The sequence below is a fragment of the Rhinoraja longicauda genome, chromosome 4 (assembly GCF_053455715.1).
Source record: "Rhinoraja longicauda isolate Sanriku21f chromosome 4, sRhiLon1.1, whole genome shotgun sequence".
NCBI classification, from domain to species: Eukaryota; Metazoa; Chordata; class Chondrichthyes; order Rajiformes; family Arhynchobatidae; genus Rhinoraja; species Rhinoraja longicauda.
This window is the reverse complement of record NC_135956.1, coordinates 55588568-55615320: the sequence shown is the minus strand read 5'-3', so window position 1 is coordinate 55615320 and position 26753 is coordinate 55588568. Positions and strand designations below refer to the sequence as shown.

General features: G+C 39.5%; 1 protein-coding gene across 1 annotated transcript in view; it reads left to right on the top strand.

Moving 5' to 3' along the window:
• The first annotated feature begins 1474 nt into the window (after positions 1 to 1474).
• The window catches only part of fam49bb (family with sequence similarity 49 member Bb), a 130051-nt gene continuing 104772 nt past the window's right edge, over positions 1475 to 26753 (top strand). The window contains exon 1 of the mRNA XM_078397752.1: positions 1475 to 1585. The gene's annotated coding sequence lies outside the window, so the exon portion shown is untranslated. The remainder of the gene's footprint in view (positions 1586 to 26753) is intronic.

Here is a 26753-nt window from a genome sequence, read left to right as displayed (position 1 = left end):
ACAAACTCAATGAGTTTGGAGCCCACCATGACATCAAACCCTTCACCGACATCTTCATGGCTACTTCTCATTCCAGCTTTCTCCCTACCCAAAATGTCATCTGTTCATTCCTTCCACAGATGCTGCATGGCCTCAAGAGTTCTATCAGCAGCTTGTTTTATTTTGCTCCTAATGTCATTAAAGTGTTTGGGAGAGTGTGCAGCGCTTGAGAAATAAAATGGTTGAACGAAGACGAGAAAAAACAGTGGAATAGGGGAAATACCGGGTAACTGGATTGATGATGATGTGCATTTATTGGGGATGGCCAAATCCAGCAGCTCGTTCTTATTGACCTTAGGTATGTTAGTTCATTAGTTAAATACAAAGATAAAGCAAACGTGTTTAAAACAATGATATTGTTTGTGTTAGGAGTTTAAAACCTTCCAGGATTGTGTGTGGAAAGCTGCTTGACAATTTACAGTTTAGCCCCAACCAGTCATCTCAGCACGAATCCAAGTGTACCCTTTTCATCTGTACCGCTAATCTCCATTGTTTATCTGCTTTAATTTTGCATTGTGAGACGTTAGCATCAAATTTTCCTCTCGGGTTTTGTGATCTTGGAGCTCAGCATCTCAATTAACAGTCACCCTTAAAACCGAACATAACATACCTTGTAAAAGGGCACTTTAACGGCTATGTAATCATAGAGCAATGCCCAATTACATGAAGCCATTCCGGAGCCTGTTAATGAGAGCAGAGGGGGAAGGTTTATCAAAATTTAATTGCAGGTTAAGAGATGCGAACGGAAAGCAACGTTGCGACATCTTCCACTGCAGCAGATATAAGCATTTACTCAATTCCTTTACAGCCTTTATGGCGCAATTGTTTTGTGATACTATTTCAGATACTATTATGGGAACTAACTGTGACTGCCGCGCACCAAATTCCAATATACCGACAACGCCCCTTGAAAATACGCTCCTTCGAAACAGCCCACTTTCGTGCCAGGGGTAAAGAAGACTTTGTTATATCAGAATCCAATCTCACCGAAGCATAACAGTGCTCCCTCCCTGATCATCTTGCCAGAAATCCCCTCCTTTTTAAAGAAAACTCAAATAGATTGCAATTTGTTCCTCCAATTTGTCATGTTCTCGGAATGGGAACTGGTGTGATATCTGGCAATGCAAGCTCGTTATTTCGCTAAATCATGTTCCCCTTTTTCACTCGTGGGAGAGAGAGAGATGCGTGATTGTGAAAGCTCGTCTAGATTAGCTCTTACGTTACTGGGTCGAGGTTTATTTATTTTTTAAATTTCACCTTTTTTTCTGCGCGACAATGAACGCTACTGTTTGTCATGCAGGTGATGAAACGATGCATGTACAAGCTCAGCGTATAAGAAACAAAACCTCCTTTGCGAACTGATTCCATTTTTAGTCATTTTGTGCTCCAGCTGTTGTTACAAACCTGAAGCAAATGACGCGCAATTGACCAACCCGGAAGTAACAGTTCTTGCACTTTCAGCCTGAATCTGCCTTCACTTGAAGATTACTTCCCGTTTTAACAAACTGTACGCATTTTCTTTCTCTCCTCCTCATCCTCCCGCAAGGTACAGTGCGAATGTTTTATTTTCCAACGATGAAAACAAGAAAACCGTACGGATTCAGCTTTGTTTTTTTAGCGATTGTGTTTATTAGAACATGCTCGCACCTGGAGAGGAAATTGAATTAGAAATCCGCAAAAGATCGTGAAGGGGGAGGGGGGGAGACAATATTTTTAAATATGTGTAAAACATAGTCTTTTAAGCAGTGCAAGATATGACATTTAGTATCGGTTGTTGCAAAGGATGGATTTACATTTTAGAATGATTCTGATTCCAATAGATTTATTTCTGGTTTGAGAGTGATTCGGATTTCAGCGGATTTTAGTCCATAGACTAAAGGTTGACGAGGATAGTGCAGCTGCAGAGGATGACATTGCTTCTAGGTCCAAAAGCCTGCCTTTTAACAGCGAATATTTGGGGGGGGGAAACTTTTTTTCTCTTTATTGTTGCTTTGTAATATTTAGAGAAATTGAAGGATGGATGAGTTATTTCATATTTTCTATCACAGAATGAATACGTTTTGATAATATTTATCTCGCATTTTGTGTACACTAACCTTAATGTCTGCACATATTATGTGATCGTTTTTGTTTGTCAAGTGAAAGGCTCTTTTTCAGAGTTCGTGTGAATATAGATACAATGTCGGTTTTCTAGTGCTTTTGATTTATGGCACTTAACGCGATTTTTGCAGCGTTTTTCGTAGTGCCTTATGCGATCGTCTGAACAGAATGTCATCGATTTAATTTTTATATTCATTCTTTTTAAATCCATCTCAAACGTGTAGTTGCACAGTTCTGAAATATGCTTCTGGGTTCAAGCTCAAACGTGCTGGGACCTGTGTCAATCTTGGTTGATTTGACAAGGAAGGGAGAGATTGAAGGCATGAAAGATCAACTCTATTATCTTTGATCAACGTACAGAGAGCTCTAAATGACCACCTGAGATTTTGCATGGCTAGTCCAAAAGTAATCTTGGTTGGATCATCTGTTGGGGATAATACTAGGATATCTAAATTATGTCATCATGTGACATTGTTCACAGTAATTATAGGCTGTGGTGAAACATGTTATCTGACGCGTGCCTGTTAAGGCACTATGGAATGTGAGTGTGACATTTACAAGTGTAGAATAAAGGCATACAGACAGAATATCTTATTTCTGTGCTATGGATTTATATATTTTATGACTTTTAATATCTGCTGTGCTAAATCACATGGCAAATCAGAGAAAAAAACTTACTCTTTATTGCTTTATGTGTTGATTCTCACTTGTAGAGAATCAGCACTAATAACTCAGAAAGAGTAATCACGTTGTGTTTCCTCCCCACCCCCTCCAATCTTTTAATTCTCTCTATTTGGGGTGGAAGGCAGACTTTAAAATGGCACAAAGTGGAATCAGGAAAAATGTGATTTCAGCAACTTATTTTACAGACAATCATACTACTTCACCTGCCTTGATTTCTTTTGGGTCCCTTATGTTCTACAAGTTCAACAGACTGCTATCACCAAGGACACAAGGATAACCTTGTGCATCCTTGTACCCTTTCTTCTTGCTCTGGAGTTCATAATATCTTGTGTCAAAAGCATCTTATCTTGCAAAACATGAGGTATTAATTCTTTGAGAGGAGTTATTTGTGAATTGACTTATTATTTTATGGTCAGAAACATGAATTGTATTAAGTACTCAGGTAATGAGACTGAGACCAACATTCAACATTGTCTGTAGAAATGTGAGTCCCCAGTTAAGTGCTAATGTAAACAAAATCATTTGGCTATTTCAACATTCTATCATTCTAATCCCATTTCTAAATCCTTGTTCCATGTTCCTGAGTTGTCCTTATTTCTTTAGCATCTATCCTGTTTTTAAATACTTCAATTCATTTGTAGTTTGTAGGAGGGAGGGGGGTTTGATGGTGGTGGGTGGTGGGGGGGGGGGGGGGGGCTGTACTTCTACTGAGCATTCCCTCGCATGCTATTATGGAAGGAGTTCCTGGATTTAAACTCTGCAACAATGAAGAAATGTTTGATGAAGGTGATTTTCCATGCCTGAAGCCTTTGTTGTGGAATGGTTGTGGATTTAGGAGCAGTGCTGGATTAACCTAGTGGCAAAAGTAGTGTAAGCTACGGGCCCCGCATTTTCGAGGACCCTGCACTAAATGCTCCATCCCACCGGTCGCTCCGCACAACGTCCCGGCTCAGTGATGCTTCCAGTCCGGGCTCCGGTTTCTCCTGCTGCCACTCCGCCTCTAGCTCCTGGGGGGCCCCCTGACGAAGCCCCAGTCCACGCTGATGGGCTGCCCGGCTAGCTCCGACTCGCTCAAACCCTCCATGGCCGCCTGCGCCTCCTTGTGGCCTAGGTCTCGTACTCCACCAGAGCGTAGCCCTTGAGTAGGGTTGCCAACTGTCCCGTATTAGCCGGGGTATCCCGTATTTTGGGCTAAATATGTTTGTCCCGTACGGGACTGCCCTTATCCCGTATTAGGCCTGCGGGCCGCTGTAGGCCCGGTCAGTGTAGGCTAACGGAGCTCGTTACCGTTAACAGAGTTCGGGGAGTGGGGCCGAGTGTGTTCGCCTCCCGGCCCGGGCGGCTGTCATTGGTGGAGCGGGAGCATACAGCCACTGGCTGGGTGAGGTCACTTGGGGTGCGGGTGGTGACATCACCTTGTCCCGTGTTTGGGAGTTAGAAAGTTGGCATCCCTACCCTTGAGGTAGCCGGTGCGCCGGTCCAGGTTGAGGTGCAGGTTCTTGATCTCGTACTCGGCAAACCTTTCGTGGATGTCCTCCTCGGTGGCTTCCTCGTGGACCCTGGTCACAAACAGGATCCACCCCTCCACCGAGCGTTGATGGCCTGGCTCGTTGCCATCTTGTTCCACGGAGCGTAAGAAAATAACTGCAGATGCTGGTACAAATCGAGGTATCTATTCACAAAATGCTGGAGTAACTCAGCAGGTCAGGCAGCATCTCAGGAGAGAAGGAATGGGCGTCGTTTCGGGTCGAGACCCTTCTTCGTATTCTTCTTGCAGCCTGGATCGAGCGCCTTCCTCGGAGCCAAATTCTCGCCCCTTCCTCTTCTTCGCTTTCTCCTTCAGTTTGTGGATACTTTTGTCGCCCTCGTCGTCCATGGTGAAGTTCTCGCCGCCCGCCTCATGGAGTTCCAGCAGAAGATGGATGACGTTTCGTGTCGAGACCCTTCCGAAGGGTCTCGACACAAAACATCACCCATTCCTTCTCTCCCGAGATGCTGCCTGACCCGCTGAGTTACTCCAGCATTTTGTCTACCTTCGGACACTGTAGGCCCAGGTGCCACCTAACGGAGGTTGCGTAGCAACCCACTTCCTGGCCCGGGGGCCGCCATTGGTGGAGCGGGAACACATGGCCGCTGGCTGGCTGAGGTCACGTGGGGAGCAGGGCTGTGTTGTCACCTTGTCCTTTATTTGGGAGTGAGGAGGTTGGCAACCCTAGCTACAGGCCCCGCACTAGCTTAACCCGGCCCTGTTTAGGAGGTGCTGTCAGCATTGCTGTAGTGAATAACGATGGTCATTTTGGTGATGGTGCACATCATATCCACTGTCTGCTAGTGGTGCAAAGAATCAATATGTAAGTCAGTGGGTGGATACCAATCAAACAGGGTGGTGTTGAGCTTCTGGAGAGTTGTGGGTGCTGCACTCACATGGCCAAGTGTGGAGTATTCCATCACGCCTTTGACGTGCTTTGTAACTGGTGGAAAGGCTTTGGATGTTAGGAGATGAGTCACTTACCACTAGATATACAATCTCTGATCTATTCTTGAAGCCGTGTTAATTATGTGATTGGTTTAGTTCAAATTTCTAGTTGGTGGTTTCCATCTGGAGCTTGGTGGGCTACTTGGTGATGATAGTGCAAATGAATGTCAATATATAGTCCTGGAAACAGGTTAATGACTTCCAACAACCACATTCATTTTCTTTTGTGTGAATATTGACAGAACATTGAAGTGGATTCTTGATGCCCATTGATTTCAGTCATACCGTACCAGGATGACTTGGTGCCTTGCTCAATGAAATGATGCCTTAATCGTCATTGTCAACTCACACCTGCTATTCAGTTCTTTTTCCATGTTTGGGGACTAAAACTGCAATGAAGTCTGAAGTTGAGTGGTCTTTATGAAACCCAAAGTGAACATTTTTCAGCAAGTCATTGGTGAGTAAGTGCTGCTGGATGGCATGGTTAAGGACACCTTCTACTACGAATTGACGATTGAGAGTTCATTTCATCAAGCATATTGGATTTGTCCTGTTTTTTTTTTTGTGGACAGAACATCCCCAGGGAATTTTCCACATTGTAACTGTCCTGGAATTGCGTTGCTATTTCTGGAAGAATATCTTTGGTACTCCATCCATCCTCACAGTTTGAGAGTTTATAATGTAGTTGATGAAAACTGCAACAAGAAAAATCAACACTGCTGTGTCACAGTAAAATTAGGCAAGTTATTGGCATTGACTATGAGCTACGTTTAAGGTAATATATAGGATTTAAACAAATTTTACAACTTAAACGAGATGTATGTGATCACTAATAAATCATAGCCAAGGAGATATATTGCTGCTGAAATATGCGGAAACTCGCATACATTTTTGGCTGGGGTGACTTCATCTGTGGAACTTTGTGGAGGAGTCAGAGTCCAAAGTGTAGGCACTTCAAGGTATTATGGAGAGAGAAAGTTACCTGCATTGTATTCTCCAGGAGGTGGATAACCCTGTAAAACTAAATAATTTAGAAATGACACATGGTCATGGGAAGGAGGGTGTGACAGGAAGTAACTGCAAGGCAGATATGGGAGAAAAAGCTAGAGGCTACTGTAAAGGATAAGATAAGAGGATACTTGGAAAATATCAATTGGCTCAGATATGGATTATGAAAGGGAAATTGAAGTTGACAAACCCACTGGAGATTTCTGAAGGTAACTGGTAGATTAGATAAGGGAAAGTCAGTTTGAATGATAGTGTCATTTGATAGAGCAAAAGTGGGCTTTTGCTTCCACTTTTGTGTTTCCTATGATTTGCGTCCTTTGCTGTATCCAGTGATCCTGGCTGTTTCTTGGTATCACTTGGGGTGAATCAAATAAGCTGAAGAATGGCTTCCATGATGTTGCGGATGTCAGAATGAAGTTGAAATGTGTCATTCACTTGTCACTTTTGGCCAAATGTGACTGCAAATGTTCCACCCTTTTTTTTTTAGCTTTTTTTTGGGGGGAGAAGGCAGGACGGGGTACTGATTGAGAATGATCAGCCATAATCACATTGAATGGTGGTGCTGGCTCGAAGGGCCGAATGGCCTACTCCTGCACCTATTATCTATTGTCTATTGTCATTCACAGCTAGACCGCATCCATGTCAAGGATGTGGATGTTAATGGGACTTTCTCCTGCCAATGTGCATGGCCGATGGTTATCATACAATAAACAAGACATCAGTCAGGGATCTGCTGAATACCATGTCAAAACATCACACTGCCCCTCTCCCTCCCTACAATAGCCCATGAATGGTAACCATCTTGAAAAATAATGGAAAAGCAGAGTTAATATTACAGAAGGATAATCTATTACTGAATTGACCAGTTCTAATACAGAGCAAGTGACTTACCTGAAACTGTTGGATTTGATACCGAGTCCAGAAGGCTGCTGCATGCTCATGTGGATGATAGGTTCTGTTTCTCAACCATCGATTGAGCTGAGATAGAGCATTGCATGGCAGATAAGTCGTAATGGAGTATTGTAATAAAGGAGTCAGTCTGTAAGGTATGGTCTGCTTCAGCATCAGAATCGTCCTTTATGGTTAAGGTGCCATAGTCCTATGTGAAAGGATGATTGTGTTTGCCTATCCAATTATGAATAATGAATTCTAATTACTTTCTATTCCTGGCCTTTGGTTAATATATTTGAATCTTACATTATTTTTGATTAATCGTACAGCTTTTGATAGGACTGATTTCTGAATTTCTTCTCCAAAATATAGTGAGTTTCAAAGGGTCCAATTTTGTGTCATTTCATTATCTACTCTTTAATAATTTGGATTTAGAAAGAAATCTCCTTTGTTGAATATTAGCCTGCTTTCAATCCCATTAGTTCAATTCCTTTTTCTGTAAAATATTTATATAATCTTCAACAAGACTTCAAAATGCCTCCCAAAAATCCACCTTAATGACTCAAATTATCCTTACACTTCATTTATCATAATTCTCTCTTCAATTATAAGAATCAAAGTGAACTAACTACTCGGTTACCCTTTCCATCAAGTCCTTGTCCTCATTTGTTGCAATTCATTGCTTTGTCATACCAGACTTTTTTGCAGCTGTCATCTAGGACTAAAGTAAACATTTGCTTTAATCCTTGATTACACCTGCAAGGGTTTTCCTAATCTTCCTCTTGGAATCATACAGCAGGGAAATGGGCTCTTTGGCCCAGCTTATCCATGCCAACTAGTCCCATTAGTTTGTATTTGTCCCATGTCAATCTAAACCCTTCCTATCCATATATCTGTCCAAATGGCATTCAAAAGTTATAATTGTATACATTAGCGTAGCTTCCTCTGGCAGCTCGTTCCAGATATGGATTATCCTCTGAATGGAAAAAAATTGCCCCTGAGGTTCTTCTTAAATTTCTTCCCTTTGACCATAAGCCTATGTCCTCTAGTTTAGAATCCACTACTCCAGAGGAAAAGGACTGTGAGCATTTATCTTATTGCGTCCTTCATGATTTTGTATATTATCCCTCTTTCGCCTCTGCTCTCAGCCTATCCAGTTTCCCCCTATAACTCAAGCTTGCAAAACCCGGTAACATCCTCTCAATAACTTCTGCACCCTTTCCAACTTAATGACATCTTTTTTATAGCTGGGGTATAACTCCTCCTTTGCATTTTGAAAGGAATGCATGGATTATGAAATTTGAATATAAATATTGTGTTAAAGTAATAGGATTGAAAGTAAATATTTTCAGCTTTTGAGTTTTCTTTTAAACCAAGCTATTAAAGAGTAAATGAAGCAAAATTTCAATTTTTAAAAAAACTTAATGTATTTTGGAAAACACAGGACCTTGTCAAAAATGAAGGCTGAATACCCTTGGTTGGATTCCATTGTCTGAAACAATCTCCCAGTCTTGCCATAATTCTCACTCTAAATTCTGTAGATTAATTTGTGTTTTCACCTTTTGCTTTTCGTTATTTGTATGTGTAGAATACAAAATGCTTCATAATCCAGTTGTAAAGTGTAAGGATTTGGGAGCAGAGTAAGCATAGCCTATTTAGAGTGGCACCTAATAGATAGGGCCAGAAGCAGGGAAAGATTATCCTCAGACTTCCCTTGTCAACTAATAAGATCATGGCTGATCTGGTCTTTAGTCTGAACTCCACTTTCTTAACACCAATAAACCTTGATTCCTCTATATTCCAAAGATCCTGTCCTAGCCTTCAATACACTTAATGAACGAATGTCCACAGCATATTGTTGGAGAACGGCAACAATTTGCCTCTAAGTGGTTGACCCCATTTCCTGACATAACAGATTTCCTCCACTCACCGGAAAGCATCCTGATGGCATCCATCCTACCAAATCCCCATAAAATCTTAGTTCATCCATGTAGAATAGTTAGAACCAGTAGTAAAACAAAGAAGAAAATAGCAACACAAACCTGGTTTGCCTTTTTCATGTTGATAATATTTTGAGTTATTATGTCTAAAGTGTACTAGACTCCTTCTTCATGCAAGATTGAGGAGACCGCCTGGAAATAAAGGGTAATGTAACAGTTAGAGATAAGTATGCTATTTCAAATATGCTTTAAAATAGTTTTGCTTTGGAGACAACATTTTCAGCTTAAAATTATCAAGCTTGGCAAAGAAAATGTTCGATGAACAAAATGGCAAGTCAGTATGATTGGTTCACCTTCTACTTTTGGTTACTGTGCTTTTGACTGGTAGGTCTGGAACTGTTTTTTTGTGCATGAATTGTACATTCATTACTGCTGAATAATTTTTATAATCATGTATTGATATATGTAACAGATGCAGGAAGAACGAGATGAACTGACACACTTTGATCCTTTCTTTGAGAAAAGTAATATATGCTGTGTGGCTTTTTGCTTATTTGCATTCTCTGATTTCCTAATCTATCTCAATGATTATATCGTATATCATTGGAAACTTGCTTCTGGCTGTGGAATCTTTTCTACAGCTTTTTTTTTGTATCAAAGGACGATAATTCCATAATTTTCTTTTTCATTTGTTTTAATCATGTGTGCCAATAAGCTTTCTTTCCTCTAGCAAAACAAAAATATGCTTGGTTTTGTGCTTTAAATCAAAACTAGCAGTGCTTAGAATTCTGATGACATTGTGCATATTTGTAATAAAATTCTACTTTATTAATAAATGTCATCCACCAATGGGATTTGTACTCTACACTGTTACCGCAAGTTGCAAGAGGGCTCATTAAATAATTGGGAGCATAAGAAGTAACTCATTGGCAGTGGTTCTGCAGGGGACAGAACTAATGAAAATGTATGAACTTGTCAGCATATTCTAGGGATTATTTGCTAGTCCTACCTCTGAACAGGCAGTTTACTGGAACCTCTGACAAAGTGGCCATATGCAGTAAACTCTTGTTATTACGGACCTCTTTACAATGGCCTTTGGTTGTAGTGGACAGAGTATTCCCCAGAAATCATACAGCATTGATAGATACAAAAAGTTGTTGTTATTCAGCAGGACAAGCAGCATCTCTGGAGAAAAGGAATGGGTGACGTTTCGGGTCGAGACCCTTCAGATCATACACCACTGTCTCTTTTAAAACACAAGCTGCTGGTTACAGTGCGGGAGGACATTTAGGTTGACAAGCAATTGCTTTGATCAGCACCTGTGCAATGATGAAGGACATAAAGCGCTGGAGTAATTCAGCAGGTCTGGCAGCATCTCTGTAGATCATGGATAGGTGATATTTCGGGACACGACTTACCGCTGGATTCCCGCCACGTAACCGACGCCATGAGGGTGAGACCCGTGTGGGCGCTGGGAGATGCAGCGCCAATGTTCACCACCTCCCCGGACCCTCTGAGGATGGGACCACCAAAAGCTGCCACCGACCTGAACCACCGCCACCCAGGCCACTTCTAATCCTGTCCTACTGACTTTCATTGTCAAGCCAGGCTGCCGATGCCACCTATGGCTCGCACTGCTTTCAGGCCAGGCTATCAACACTGGCCCCCACCGCCCCCCCACCCACCCCCTACTGCTGCCACCGCTGGCCCACACAGCTCCCTCATCTTTTTCCAGGCCGTGCCCGCCATCACTGACCATTACCTGCACTCTAGCTGCCCATGAGCCACGACCAATGACTCAGCCGATCCTCACCTGCTTCCCAGCTGCCAGATTGCCGGGGCCATCAATTCACCTGGATTCTAGGCCCAGTTTCAGACCAAGGAGTCTGAAGAAGGGTCTCGGACAGGGTCATCACCTATCGATGACCTCCAGAGATGCTGCCTGACCTGCTGAGGTTCTCTGGCACTTTGTATCCTTTCGTGTATCAGCCAGCATTTGCAGTTCTTTGTTTCTACTACTTGTATATTGATAATCCATTACCCGGTAATACTTTACTCGGTTAGAGTGGACCATTTGCAAAAATGTTGGATTGGATCGATAAATTCTCAGGTTTGTAAAGGAAACATTAGGTTATTTTGCTTGTATGTTTTTATTTCCCTCTACTTGCATGTATTTTGTAATATTGCTTGGAAAAACTTGTTTGAAAAATTCTTAAAGACTTCCACCATTTGAATATTAGTGGTGTGAGATCCAGATTTCAAGCCACTGAGTTTCTGAACAAATTTGTATTCCTGATAAAAGGATGTATGACCTTCCCGTGACAACTAGATTCGTTGCATAGCAACTTGTAGATGCTGACTCAAGAATGAGGGATGAAGATATGGTTGTTGAATTTATTTTTAATCTTGTATGAAGAATAGGCAGCATTTAAGTTTGGAGTTGAGCAGGTGATGCAAAATATGTATACACTTAACATAATTCAGAAATCTTTCTTTGAACACCACATTAAATTTTATATCCATTAGGATTTTTTTGCTTTTTTATGATAGAAAGGTCTGCGTTTCACAGTTTCTATGTTTTGCTGTTTTAATGCTGGCAACTGATGAGGACTAAGTTGGTTCTTTCCTTTCAAGTTTCCTCGATACATGACATTAATGCCTATCATATAGCCTGAAGGTCAAACCTGAAATTACTTAAACTCACTGGTAAAATAAATACCTTGCATTTACGTAGAGTGCATTTCGCAACCGCGGGCCATCCCAAAGCATTTCAAAACAAATTAATTATCTCTGAAATCCATCATTCTTCTTGGGAATCACACAATACATGGCAGTGTCCAACAAACAGCAGAGGTAAATTACCAATTAAATGTCCACTGAAGGACAAATGTTGACTTCATGCCCAGTTGAAAGGGGAGAGGTAATCTCAGTTTGGTATCACATCCGAAAGGGCATCTCCACACTGGAGTATTGGCTCACTGTTCATTTGATTATCGCCTTAAGTTATATGTACTGTGAATGGCTTGATTGTAATCATGTATTGTCTTTCTGCTGGTTGGTTAGCACGCAACATAAGCTTTTCACTGTACCACACGTGACAATAAACTAAACTAAACTAAACTGATGTTCAAACTCTGGACATATGATCTTCTGACTCTGAGGTAACGGTTCTCCTATGAAGCTATTGCTGGCAAAAAAAATGCCTGTTTATTAAAAAAATCTTTAATTTTCTTGTTGCATTCTGAAGGCAATGTGGTTACGTTCTACGGATATGATTCTAGGATTTGTATCCACAGGATATGGATCCTATCTGGAGGATAGATTGATAGGTAGGATATATCTGTCCTATATATATATAATATATCAAAAGTCAAGTGTTTTATTATCATATATCCCAGGTAGAACAATGAAATTCTTACTTGCAACAGCACACAGAATATGTAAACATAGTACACTGTAAACAATAATAAACAAGAAAAAACATTCAGTGTGTGTGTATATACTGTATACGCATACAAATAAATATAGATCGGATATATCTATATACATACACACACAAAATGCAAACGATAATAGTGCAATAATAACAATAATAGACTTATTCAGAGCTTATTTGAGATTGTAGTGTTTACAAGTCGAATGGCTGTAGGGAAGAAGCTGTTCCTGAAGCTGGACATTACAGTTTTCAGGCTCCTGTACCTTCTTCCAGATGGCAGAGGTGAAATGAGTGTGTGGCCAGGATGGTGTGGGTCTCTGATTATGCTGGCTGCCTTTTTGAGACAGCGATTCTGGTAAATCCCTTTGATGGTGGGGAGGTCAGAGCCGGTGATGGACTGGGCAGTGTTCACAACTTTTTGCAGTCTTCTTCACTCCTGGGCATTCAATTTGTGAACCAGGCCATGATGCAACCAGTCAATATGCTCTTTACTGTACAGCTGTAGAAGTTCAAGGGAATCCTTTCTGACATACCAAATCTCTGTAATCTTCTCAGGAAGTAGAGGCGTTGTTGTGCTTTCTTTATTATTGCATCAGTGTGCTGGGTCCAGGAAAGATCCTGAAAAGAGAATTCAGGGGGCTAGGAAGAGAGTTAAAAAAAAGGACTTCCAAAGTAATAATCTCAGGCTTACTGCCTGTGCCACGCGATAGTGAGAATAGGAATGGAGTGAGGTGGAGGATAAATACGTGGCTGAGGAACTGGTGCAGGGAGCAGGGTTTCAAGTTTCTGGATCATTGGGACCTCTTCTGGGGGAAGTATGACCTGTACAAAAAGGACGGGTTGCATCTGAACCCGAGGGGAACCAATATCCTGGCGGGGAGATTTGCTAAAATAACTGCGGAGACTTTAAACTAGTACGGTTGGGGGGAGGGACTCAAACACAGATAGCTAATAGGCAGTGTGTGAGGCAGGAGGCAGAAAAGGGAAACACTCAGACCCAATATGTAGGAGAGAAAGAAGGGAAAAGAAATAAACTGAGAATAAGAAATGATGGGTCCCTTAAATGTGTATATTTTAATGCTAGGAGCATTGTAAGAAAGGTGGATGAGCTTAGAGCCTGGATTGACATCTGGAAGTATGATGTTGTGGCGATCAGTGAAACATGGTTGCAGGAGGGTTGCGATTGGCAATTAAATATTCCAGGATTTCATTGTTTTAGATGTGATAGAATCGGAGGGGCAAGAGGTGGGGGTGTTGCATTGCTTGTCAGGGAGGATATCACAGCAGTGCTTTGGCAGGACAGACTAGAAGGCTCGATTAAGGAGGCTGTTTGGGTGGAACTCAGAAATGAGAAAGGTTTAGCAACACTTATAGGGGTGTATTATAGGCCGCCAAATAGGGAACGAGAATTGGAAGAGCAAATATGTAAGGAGATAGCAGATATTAGTAGTAAGCACAGAGTGGTGATTGTGGGTGATTTCAATTTTCCGTATATAGACTGGGAATCACATTCTGTTAAAGGGCTGGATGGTTTGGAGTTTGTAAAATGTGTGCAGGATAGTTTTTTGCAGCAATACGTAGAGGTGCCTACCAGAGAAGGGGCAGTGTTGGACCTCCTGTTAGGAAATGAGATGGGTCAGGTGACGGAGGTATGTGTTGAGGAGCACTTTGGGTCTAGTGATCATAATGCCATTAGTTTCAATATCATTATGGAGAAGGTCAAATCTGGACCAAGGGTTGAGATTTTGGATTGGAGAAAGGCTAATTTTGAGGAGATGAGAAAGGATTTAAAAGGAGTGAAATGGAAATTGTTGTTTTATGAAAAGGATATAATAGAGAAATGGAGGATATTTAAAGGTGAAATTTTGAGAGTACAGAGTCTTTATGTCCCTGTTCGGTGGAAAGGAAAGAATAATAATTTGAAAGAGCCGTGGTTTTCCAGGGAAATTGGACACTTGGTTCGGAAAAAGAGGGAGATATACAATAAATATAAGCGGCAGGGAGTAAATGAGGTTCTTGAGGAATATAAAGAATGTAAAAGGAATCTTAAAAAGGAAATTAGAAAAGCGAAAAAAAGATATGAGGCTGCTTTGGCAAGTAATGTAAAAGTAAACCCCAAGGGGTTCTACAGATATGTCAATAGCAAAAGGATAGTGAGGGATAAAATTGGTCCATTAGAGAGTCAGAGTGGACAGCTATGTGCTGAGCCGGAAGAAATGGGGGAGATATTAAACAATTTCTTTTCTTCGGTATTTACCGAGGAGAAGGATATTGAATTATGTGAGGTAAGCGAAACAAGTAGAGTAGTGATGGAAATTAGGATGATTAAAGAAGAGGAGGTACGGACACTTTTGAAGAATATAAAAGTGGATAAGTCTCCAGGTCCTGATAGGATATTCCCTAGGACATTGAGGGAAGTTAGTGCAGAAATAGCAGGGGCTATGACGGAAATATTTCAAACGTCATTAGAAACAGGGATGGTGCCGGAAGATTGGCGCATTGCGCATGTTGTGCCTTTGTTTAAAAAAGGTTCTAAAAGTAAACCTAGCAATTATAGACCTATTAGTTTGACGTCTGTGGTGGGAAAATTAATGGAAAAGATACTTAGGGACAATAAATATAATTATTTGGATAATCAAGGCCTGATTAGAAACAGTCAACATGGATTTGTGCCTGGAAGGTCATGTTTGACTAATCTTCTTGAATTTTTTGAAGAGGTTACCAGGGAAATTGATAAGGGCAAGGCTGTGGATGTTGTCTATATGGACTTCAGTAAGGCATTTGACAAGGTTCCACATGGAAGGTTGATTAAGAAGGTTAAATCATTGGGTATTAATAGTGAGGTTGCAAGATGGATTCAACAATGGCTGAATGGGAGATACCAGAGGGTAACGGTTGACAATTGTATGTCAGGTTGGAGGCCAGTGTCTAGTGGAGTGCCCCAAGGATCTGTGTTGGGTCCACTGTTGTTTGTCATTTACATTAATGATCTGGATGATGGTGTGGCAAATTGGATTAGTAAATATGCAGATGATACTAAGATAGGTGGAGTAGTTGATAGTGAGGTAGATTTTCAAAGTCTACAGAGAGAATTGGGCCTTTTGGAAGGGTGGGCTGAAAGATGGCAGATGGAGTTTAATGCTGATAAGTGTGAGGTGCTGCATTTTGGTAGGACAAATCAAAATAGGACGTACAGGGTAAATGGAAGGGAATTGAGGAATGCAGTGGAACAGAGGGATCTGGGAATAACTGTGCATTGTTCCCTGAAGGTGGAATCTCATGTGGATAGGGTGGTGAAGAAGGCGTTTGGTATGCTTGCCTTTATAAATCAGAGCATCGAGTATAGAAGTTGGGATGTAATGTTGAAATTGTACAGGGCATTGGTGAGGCCGAATCTGGAGTATGGTGTGCAGTTCTGGTCGCCAAATTATAGGAAGGATGTCGACAAAATAGAGAGGGTACAGAGGAGATTTACTAGAATGTTGCCTGGGTTTCAGCACTTAGGCTACAGAGAGAGGTTGAACAGGTTGGGTCTTTATTCTTTGGAGCGTAGAAGGTTGAGGGGGGACTTGATAGAGGTTTTTAAAATTATGAGAGGGACGGACAGAGTTGACGTGGGTAGGCTTTTCCCTTTGAGAGTGGGGAAGATTCCAACAAGGGGACATAGCTTCAGAATTGAGGGACAAAGGTTTAGGGGTAACATGAGGGGGAACTTCTTTACTCAGAGGGTTGTGGCTGTATGGAATGGGCTTCCGGTGGAAGTGGTGGAGGCTGGCTCGATTTTATTATTTAAGAGAAAATTGGATAGGTATATGGATAGGAGGGGATTGGAGGGTTATGGTCTGAGTGCAGGTAGATGAGACTAGGTCAGGGAGAATGGTCGGCGTGGACTGGTAGGGCCGGACAGGCCTGTTTCCATGCTGTAGTTATATGTTATATATATATGTTATGTTAATATTTCTCCTCTGTTTTTACTGTGGAGAAAGCCATGAAGACTGAGAAACGTGAAGTAAAGGAGATGTTGATGGAGGAAGTAGTTGAGGCAGGTCCAATAACAACATTTAAAGATAATTGAACAGCTACATGGTTTTGTTTAATTCTGGTGCTGTTCAATTCTGATGGCTACCTCATGAAACTTAATACATTTGAATATGAATAATTGGAATTGGGTGAAAGTAAATTTAAATACCAGTGAATCATTTTGAAAATGGCACAAGTCTTGAATACTTATGGCAATGATACAGTTGACAGATGTCATCTGTGCTGGATCGGTTCTGGATGCTGAGATATGGAAGTGGATATATAATACAAAACCAGTGGGGGGAAAAAATGGTTAGTAACACCTTTGCAGGATAATGTGCCAATGTTTTGGGGCATTTTCTAGTAAAATAGTTTTGTTTTCTATCCCAAGATTGATAAATAACAGATATAATTGCTATTTCTGTTGTTATATATTAATATTTATTTTCTTGGAGTGCACAAAAATCGTAGCCTTAATTGCAACTTTGATCGGTATCTTATCGCATCCATTCCCTCTCTCCATGCTCTGTAATTTAGGTTTATTTGGTCAATTTCTGCTTCTGATGTATGGTGGTTGATCTGAAGCATCATCTCTGTTTCACCCCCCACTGTTGCTGGTTGACCTGCTGAGTGCTTCCAGCTTGTCTGTTTATGTTTCAGATTTCCACCATCTGTTGTTTTTGGCTCTGATTATTTTTTCTCCTTGTTAATTAAAATACACTTGATCAATTTTATATGAACCTTTCACTTAAATGGTATCTTAAATTCATATTCCAGCTTGTTCTCAATGTTGTTGAATATTGTTGAAAGCATATCAAAGACTATTGTACCAAGAAGAAAAAATACTGCAGATTTTGTAAACTTTTTTACAAGGTCCTGGTTTAAATAAAAAAATTGCAATCGCACATTCTGTATTCACACACTTTCACTGAGCTAGGCTTTCTACCAGGTGAAAATTAATCACTTAAACAGAACTTCCAATTATTAAGTTATTATCAAATTTTGCACATGTTCAGCTTAGTGTCGTGGGAATTGCAAGCATTGGAGCCTTTGTCAACTTCCCTCGACCAGCAGAAAAAAATTCAGGCTAAGCTGTTTGGTGAGGTTAAAATACTAAGGTTGTTTGAAGATGATTTTTATGGGACATTAAATACAATAAATACTGCACAAAAGAAAATCATAAATGAAAAATGTTGTGCTTTTAATATTTTTAAACTTTATTTGTTGGGCAATTAAGATTTACACATTGAGTAATTTAAACGATATCATTTTATGTATCTTCTCATGTGAACAATGAATTTCATTTCACTGTGTAAGTGGCAAACTAATTTGAATCTGGTTTAGTTTCTGCTTTCTGCATAGGTTTTGACCACTGGAAAAGTGTATATCTGATTTAAGGATATGAGTAATGTGACATTTTAACCTATACAGTATTGTTATTGGTTTACTATTGTCTCATGTACCAAGATACTGTGAAAAACGTTGTTTTGCACGGAAATCAAACTACACATGGGTACATCAGGTAGTGCAAAAGAGAAAATAAACAGAGTGCAGGACATAATGTTACAGATGCAGAGAAACTTTGTTTTAAAAAAAGTGCAAGGGCTGCAACAAGTTAGATGGGACCATGCAAAATGCCTGTTGTATGATTAAAATAGATGTTTTATGTAATGCTTTTCCACATGTAAATCTTCTATGATATTCTTTATGGAGAATCAGAAGAGATGCTGTTTTTGGTTCTTTGCAGCAAACTTACAGTATAGGTGGACTATTTTACCCTATCAGTCTGCATTGGTAATTGTTCATTCCCAATCAATTATTAAATTATAGAGCTGTACAGTACAGAAACAAGCCACTATGCTCATGTTGACCATTTGCCCATCCATAGTAATCCCATTTGTCCACATGAGAACCATATCCTTCTATGCATTGCTTGCTTAAATGCCTCATTATAGTAGTGATCGTATCTGACTCCACCACCTCCTCTGATAGCGAATTGTGTGTACCTTTCACTCCATCCACTAATCCAAAACTATTCCTACTTGTCTTTGATAACCCATAGGAAAATATATTCTGATTACCCTATTTAGATCCTTTTATAATTTTATATATCTCTATCGTCATTGTTCAGCCCTTTTACTCCAGAGTACACACACCCTATCCTATCAATAACTAAAGTCAACTAATCCAGGCAACATCCTACTGAATTTCCTCTACTTTCTCCAAAGCCATCATATCCTACCTATAGTGCAGTAACCAGAACTGCACACACTATTCTAAGTGCAATTTAACCAGTGGTTTGTAGAGTTGAAATATAATGTCCCAACTTTTATATTCTATGCCCTGACTATAAAGGTAAATATGCCTGCTGTAGCCTGAGACAACATTTCTCACTATCCACAACACCATTTTGGATTATGCTAGCCAGCTTGCCTTTTCGGGGATACATTTGCTGTACTGCTATTCTGCTTCCTACACTCCTGCCAAATCAGTTTAAGTCTTCCCAAGTAGTGTGACCTCTCTGCATATGTATCCCCTCTGCAGTTTAAGTGCAACGTAACCTTATTATACCAGTCCCACCTATATCCAGAGGTGATCTCAATTATCCAAATGCCTAAAGCCCTCCTTCCTGCACCAGCTCTTTAGCTATGCATTCATCTATTCTATCCTATTTCCACCCTCACTAATTTGTAGTGTAGCTAGTAATCCTTGTTGATCCTACTTTTTAACATAGAAAATAGGTGCAGGAAGAGGCCATTCGGCCCTTTGAGCCAGCACCGCTGGCCTTCTATCAAACTCCCTCAATTCACTTTGCAGGACATTAAACCTCTTTCTACCTATGCCATTGGTACGAATGTCCACTGTGATTTATGACTGTTCCTGCTTCCCCTTTGGAAATGTGTCCTTTTAGCTTCTATTTATAAATCCTCTTCCTCTTTTCTTTCTCACCATTACTTGACCAACTTTTCCATAAATGCTGTTAACCTTACCTAATCTTATCACAACAATCTCTACTTATTAAATTTTTGGGGGGTTAAAGAACTTTCTCTCGAATTTAATTGGATTTATTAGCAACAATATTCCCTGTTTTGGAGACCCCAAGAATTGAAACATCTTTAATTCTAACTTTTATAATTTTAACGGCTTCCACTACAACTTTCCTCACTCTCGTCTTTTCTGAAAAAAGCCCAGACTGTTTAGTCTTTTCTGATAAATTACAGCCTCCTAAGTTCAGTTGATCTATTCATCTTTTTGGAGTTTCAAGTGTCTTTACTCCATTTCTTTTATAAGCAGATCAGGGCTGCACAACATGCTTAATAATGACCTAACTAAGGTTCCACAAAAGTTTAACCTAACTTCCCTAATTTTATATTAATTCCTCTTTTTTTTTTGGCCTTGTTAGCTTGCATTAGTCTGATGAATGATTTTTGAATCCTAAGCTCTCTTTGCCACTTTATTCTATCTAATCTTTTATTTCTTTATTCTGCCTACAAAATTGTATCACTTCACATTTATTTAGATTGAAATGAATTCTCTGTTTACCTAACTGTTTTATTTCTAAATGTATTTTTTCAATATTGTTCTTAGCTTCTATCGTATCCTAATTTTGAATAGTGAACAAATTATGCAATTCAACTTCTGATTCCTTGGTCCAAATCTCTTTTGTAAATAGTAAACAACACCAAGCCAACATTTTTACCTCACCTGGCAGTGAAAACAGATTTGTGATAAATTTCAAAAAGAGATCGTACCATTTTATAAACAATACATTTGAAAGTGATTTAGGTAAGGACTGAGTATTCAGCTAAAGGGATTGCTACCTGTTTAGTCATAATGGGACATAGCCCCCATCTATACAGTGGAGGATATGCTAACCTTCAGATGTATTCTCATCTTCTGCCATTGTGGTATACACTCTGTGACAGTTTCAAACCGTTCTGCAACTGGCTTCTGACCACCTATGCTATGACCTTGTTCATGAGTATGATAGACAATACTTTTTAAAAGCACTTTAAAATACAACTATATTCTTTCTAGAAGGTACCCAAGTCATCTTGTGTTGCTGTTTCCAAAACTAATTCATTAAGAACATTGAGCAGAATCTTGTCCTTTGCAATTCATATCAACTATTTGTTGTTTTTAGTTTCTAGATGTCTTTCTATTATTTATTTGAATACAAATAAATGTTCTTTCTACCCCCAAAATGAACTGACTTGTGTATCACTACCTTGATTTATTCTACAACAATGTTGAAGAAATATTATTAGTTGTTTGTTGGTCTACTTGCACCATCCACTGTTCCATTAAATGAATGATTGTGTCTATTATCATGTTTATCCTCATAAAGAATAACAAGTTCCAGTCTATTACTTAGATATTTGACTTGACCATGTCTTTCTCAACCATTATTGCAAACAATATTATGTAATGATTGTTAATGCTTATGTGTACCCCAATGCTGCATTTCTTATTTACTCTAGTTCATATCTATGCCTCAAGGTGGTTCTTACTTTGTTTGACCTCTGGCACATTGTGTAAGAAAACAGCCTGCATTACCATTTAATTCATTGATGTGATTTGAATATCATTGGCCAGGCCATTTTTTTGTTGCTGGAATAACTTTGACAAGTAATGGCAGCAATTATTTGAAGATGATGAATAATGTATCCATGACATGGTGGTGGAGGATGTGAAGATATGGGATTGATGGATGGTGGCCAATCAAGTGGGTTGCTTTTTCCTGGGTAGGGCTGAAATTCTTGCATTGTGTTGGAGGTGGACTTATCCAAACACCTGGAGAGTATTCCATCAAGCTCTTGACATTTGGTTTTTAGACGATGGAAATGCTTTGAGGTGTCATAAGATGGCTCTCTCACCCAGGATACTCAGCATCTTGCTTAACCTTGTAGTCACAGTATGTATATGTGCGTGGTCCAAATGAGTTTCTGAGCAATAGTGACTCTCCAGGAGCTTGGTGGTGGAGTTCTCGGCATTGGTAATAACATTGGAGAAGGACATACTTTGGCTTATGTGACAGAAATATTATCTGCCATTTATCAGACATGGCTAAATGTTGTTCATGTTTTGCTGCATTGGGACATGAAGAACATTTTCTGAGGAGTTGGCAATGGAATTGCTTATTTAGCAATCATCAGTGAACATTCCCATTTCTGAACTAATGAAGGAAGGAAGTAAAGCCTTGAGGAAGCCAAAGATATCTGGATCCACACACTGACCTGAGAAATTATTGGAATGATGCCCTTGGACTTTAGGACAAAGTACAAGGTATGGCAACTAATCCCATTGACTTTAGTGTTAGTGGGAATCCTTAATGCCACATTCAGTCAAATACTGCCTAGATGCAAGTGTAATCGCTCTCACCTCAGCTCTGGATCTTGGCACCTTTATCAATATTTTAGCTAAGGTTATAATGAGATCTTAAGTTGGGTGAGTCTGGTGAAATCCAGATGAGCCATTTATTGAGGAGTAGTGAGGAGTTCTATCGGATAACATTGCTGAGGAAACTTGCTATCACTTTGCTATCATGTGAGAGTAGACTAATTAGGTGCCAATTTGCTGAATTAATTTGCCTACTTTTTCTAGACGGTATAACTGGACAATATCCCATTTGTCTTTGATGAGCAAATTTCAACATTATACCTGTACTGGAACAATTTGGCTGGAGGTATAGAGGAGTACAAGTCTACAGTATTACAACCAAGGTATTGCATGTACCCATAACCGTTGCTGTATTTGGTATTTTCAGCCATTTCTTGGTAAAATATTGAGTGAATTGAATTGGCTGAAACATTGGCTGGGTTCTATGATATAGCATCCACTCAACCCTTCTGGATGAAGATACTTGCAAATGCCTCGACCTTTAATACTTTCTTTTGGGTCATACCATTGTACTGGATTGGAATATATTTATGAGTCACCTCACCCTTTAATTATCCACAATTATTCATGACTAGGTGCATCAGCACTGCAGAGCTTTGTACTGATCTGTTGGTTGTGAAATTGCTCAAAGCTGTTCAGTGCATGATATATTTGCTGTTTATGCACGATGCAATCATCTGTTGCAGCTATGTCATTGCCATCGTCTTGGGTATTCCTGCTATGCCCCTACCATGCCCTTCTATATTTCTCATCGAATCCCTGGCATGATAGTATTGGTGAAACCATAGGTATGCTGGGCAATGTGGCCACGGATTGTAGTGAAAACCATTATGTTGCTGCTGCTGGCCAACAGAAGCTCTTGCATTCACAGCTTTGAGATGCAGATCTTTCTGGATATTTCTCACTTTGGCTTGCATTACAATCCAGAGAGTGAAGACAGGACTTAATCTCCACTGTGATCATTTCCATTCATTTTATCATGGAAGGTACACCTGAACAGAGATATGTGAGAACAAGGTAAAGTAAATTTAACCTATATTCTCTCATTGTTTACAGCAGAGACCCTCTGGCTGCTATGTTCCTCAAGACTTGCTTCTGTCAACACTGCTTTCAAGTATTATTCAACATAGATACTCTATGCCCTTTTTAACTCTTCTTCGGTTTTTATTTAATTTTATTTGAAGATGGCTAAAATTGATATGGTTGCTCCATCTTTAGTAATTTCATAGATATATTTACAAATAGTTTACTTTTCTTTCTGTTATAGTTTGTAGAGTACTCCATTAACATATTTTGTTTATTATTTATCTCAATTCATACAGATCATGTGTCTGTCTTTGTTTAATTCATGTTTTTTCTGCTATTTTTATTTTTAATAAGCTATGCCTGCCCACTTTTCCATTGTTGTTTCCAAGTGCATTTAGAAACTTATGTTCAGTTTATTTTCAGAACCAACGTTAGTTCTGGTTTGGTAGTAATTGATTGAAGGAATTGTTTGACTTCACATTAATAACTCTTATTCTGTGTATCAGGTACTTAAGCCAAATTGAGTTCCTTTAAAATTGGTTTCCTCTACTCCTTTATTTATTTTATCCTCATATATATTTAGATTATTTAGTTCCTTGAGTCTATCTGTTTATCTAACATGATAATTTAATTTCTCAGTATATTTCAGTCATTACTATGTTGGCAACGTCTTCACATTTCTAAATGTTCTCACTATCTTGTATCTGGTGATGTCTGCAGCTGCTTCTGATAAATTGTGGCTTTAAGTGTGTTATCCTTTGTAACATAGCATAATTATTTTGTTAACATGAGCTGGTTATGTGGTAGGATTGATAGTGATGGGGAAGGAGTCCTGGGGCCTATGTGGGGAGCAGCTGGAATTGCTGCAAAATCAGGGAACGCTGGCAGAACTATCTAAAGGCATGGATGAGAAATTCAGAGCATTATAGATGCTCGAGAGGCTTTGGAGATCCTGGCTTATTTGGAAATGGTATTTTATGAGGGGCACCACAAACAAATATAGTTCTTTGGCGGCACGGTAGCGCAGCGGTAGAGTTGCTGCTTTACAGCGAATGCAGCACCGGAGACTCAGGTTCGATCCTGACTACGGGTGCTGCACTGTAAGGAGTTTGTACGTTCTCCCCGTGACCTGTGTGGGTTTTCTCCGAGATCTTCGGTTTCCTCCCACACTCCAAAGACGTACAGGTATGTAGGTTAATTGGCTGGGTAAATGTAAAAATTGTCCCTAGTGGGTGTAGGATAGTGTTAATGTACGGGGATCGCTGGGGGGCACGGACTTGGTGGGCCGAAAAGGCCTGTTTCCGGCTGTATATATATGATATGATATGATATTAAATTAATCAAGAATTATGGGTATGATGTAGAAAATTGCATTGAAGTGGAGGATCACCCTGAACATAAGACTAACTGTTTCCAAAGGTAGGCTGGTTAAATTAAAATTGAATAATATGAATAGTTAGACCCTTAAGAAATAATTAGCTGAACTTGTTACATTCCAGGAATTTTAGAAAATTCAGGTACTTCCATTGATATTTCCAAGATATTAAGGAGAATCAAAAGCATGGATAGAAAGAAACATTTTTGCTGATTAGAGACTCTAGCATGGCCTATAAATTAGAGTTGGTTTTCAGGAGTATTAATATAGGGAGATCCGGTGTGGAAATAGGCTCATCAGCCTTATGTTGTGTTGACCAACAGCCATTCATTTACACCAATGCTGCATTAATCCCATTTTAATTATTCCCTTCAATTTTTATCAGCTACCCTTAGTTTCCACCACTCACCTACACATGGGGCAATTTACAGACGCCACTTAAACAATCACTTTGCGATATGGGAGGAAACCAGAACACCCTGAGGAAGCCCTGTAGTGACAGGGCAAATTCCACACCGACAGTACCAGGTTCAATCCTGAACAAGTACAGGATTGAACTCTGGTCACTGCTGCTGTGAGGCAGTAGGTCTACTTCTAGGAAACATTTCTACGTGTAAGGGATGGGTTAATTTTAAATCTAAGATGGAGTAATAGTTGTAATTTAAAAATAACAGATCAGCCATGATCTCATTAAATGGTAAAATGGGGTAGTGTCTCACAAAGTCTGCTCCTGTTCCCATGAAGGGAGAGGTTGAAGATTCTATAAGAAGTGTTTGGGGCAGGTGAAATAACATTTAGTGTTTATTTTCCACAAGAAAGTGGAAATGTCCATTTGCTCTTTCATTCTTCTTTCACCATTCATCATGGGCATGGCTAATTTTCCACCTCGGTGCCAATTTTTGCACTATCCCCAAACCCCTTGAATCCCTTGCCCTGAGTATCCAAAAATCTATTGCTCCCTGTTGAACATCAACATTATCCAAGTTCTCAACAGTTAAAAAAGTTTTTTTTTCTCTTAGTACATCAACGTGGATGACTTTTCATTTTTCCACATTTTGCATCTACCTATTCACTCAGCATGTCCTTATCTCCTTGAAGTATCATTCCATCCTCTTCCTTGCTCTCAATCCTATCTAGATATATATCATAAGCAGTCTTGGATATTTTGCATTTAGTCCCCTCTATCATATCACTGAAATAGATTGTGAATAACTCCTGGTCAAGCACTGATATGTGATTTCCCCCACTATTGTAGGCTCCTTATTAATTCTTATCACCTCCTTCATTATACATTGCAACATTATTCTAGCCACAAATCATTTGTTTCCTGTTTTATTTTTTCCCTCCTTTCATAAATAATAGGATTATATTTTCTCCATAGGACAAATTCTAGAAGAAAACCAGTGTGTTCACTTTTTCTATGGACACCTCTTTCAAAACACTAGGAAATAAATCATATAAGAAAATAACTGCAGATGCTGGTACAAATCGATTTATTCACAAAATTCTGGAGTAACTCAGCAGGTCAGGCAGCATCTCAGGAGAGAAGGAATGGGTGACGTTTCGGGTCGAGACCCTTCTTCAGTCTGAAGAAGGGTCTCGACCCGAAACGTCACCGATTCCTTCTCTCCCGAGATGCTGCCTGATCTGCTGAGTTACTCCAGCATTTTGTGAATAAAGGGAATAAATCATAGTGTCCTTGACATTTTTCTGTGTTTAATGTACTATTAACTTTCCACTAATACTTCATTTCTACATTTTCGTTGGACCCTTTTTATTTTTGGTAGCATTTTAAAATTTTTATTTTTTATTTTTAAATTTTTGAAAAGCATATGTACAAATAGAAATAAAAGACACATTTGTTACAGAGTTCTTACATAGCTTCAATTTTTAAATTTTTAAAGAGAGAAAATAAAAAAATAAAGAAGAAAGGAAAAAAAACCCAAAAAAAAACTATAAACTATTGGGAAGAGAGAATAAGAGGATTAAAAAAAAGATATAACTATAAAAATTAAAGGGAGTAGATCCGGGAGACAATAACCACAGTTGTACATCCAACCCCTAACTCAAGTTTCAACTTTTAATTTTAAATTTTTATTTTAGTCCTGTGCCAAACCCATTTACTTTTCTAAAAATTCAATAAATTGAGACCATATTTTAAAAAATAACTCAGGTTTGTCAATTAAGGCAAATCTTATTTTTTCCAAATGCAGGGTCTCTGTCATTTCCGTAGTCCACATTTTAATTGTGGGGGTTATTGTTTTTTTTCCAAAATTTAAGTATTAATTTTTTCGCAGTTATTAGACTGTAATCAAGAAAATGTACCTGACTTGTTGTAAAGTTTGTAGTATGTTCTGA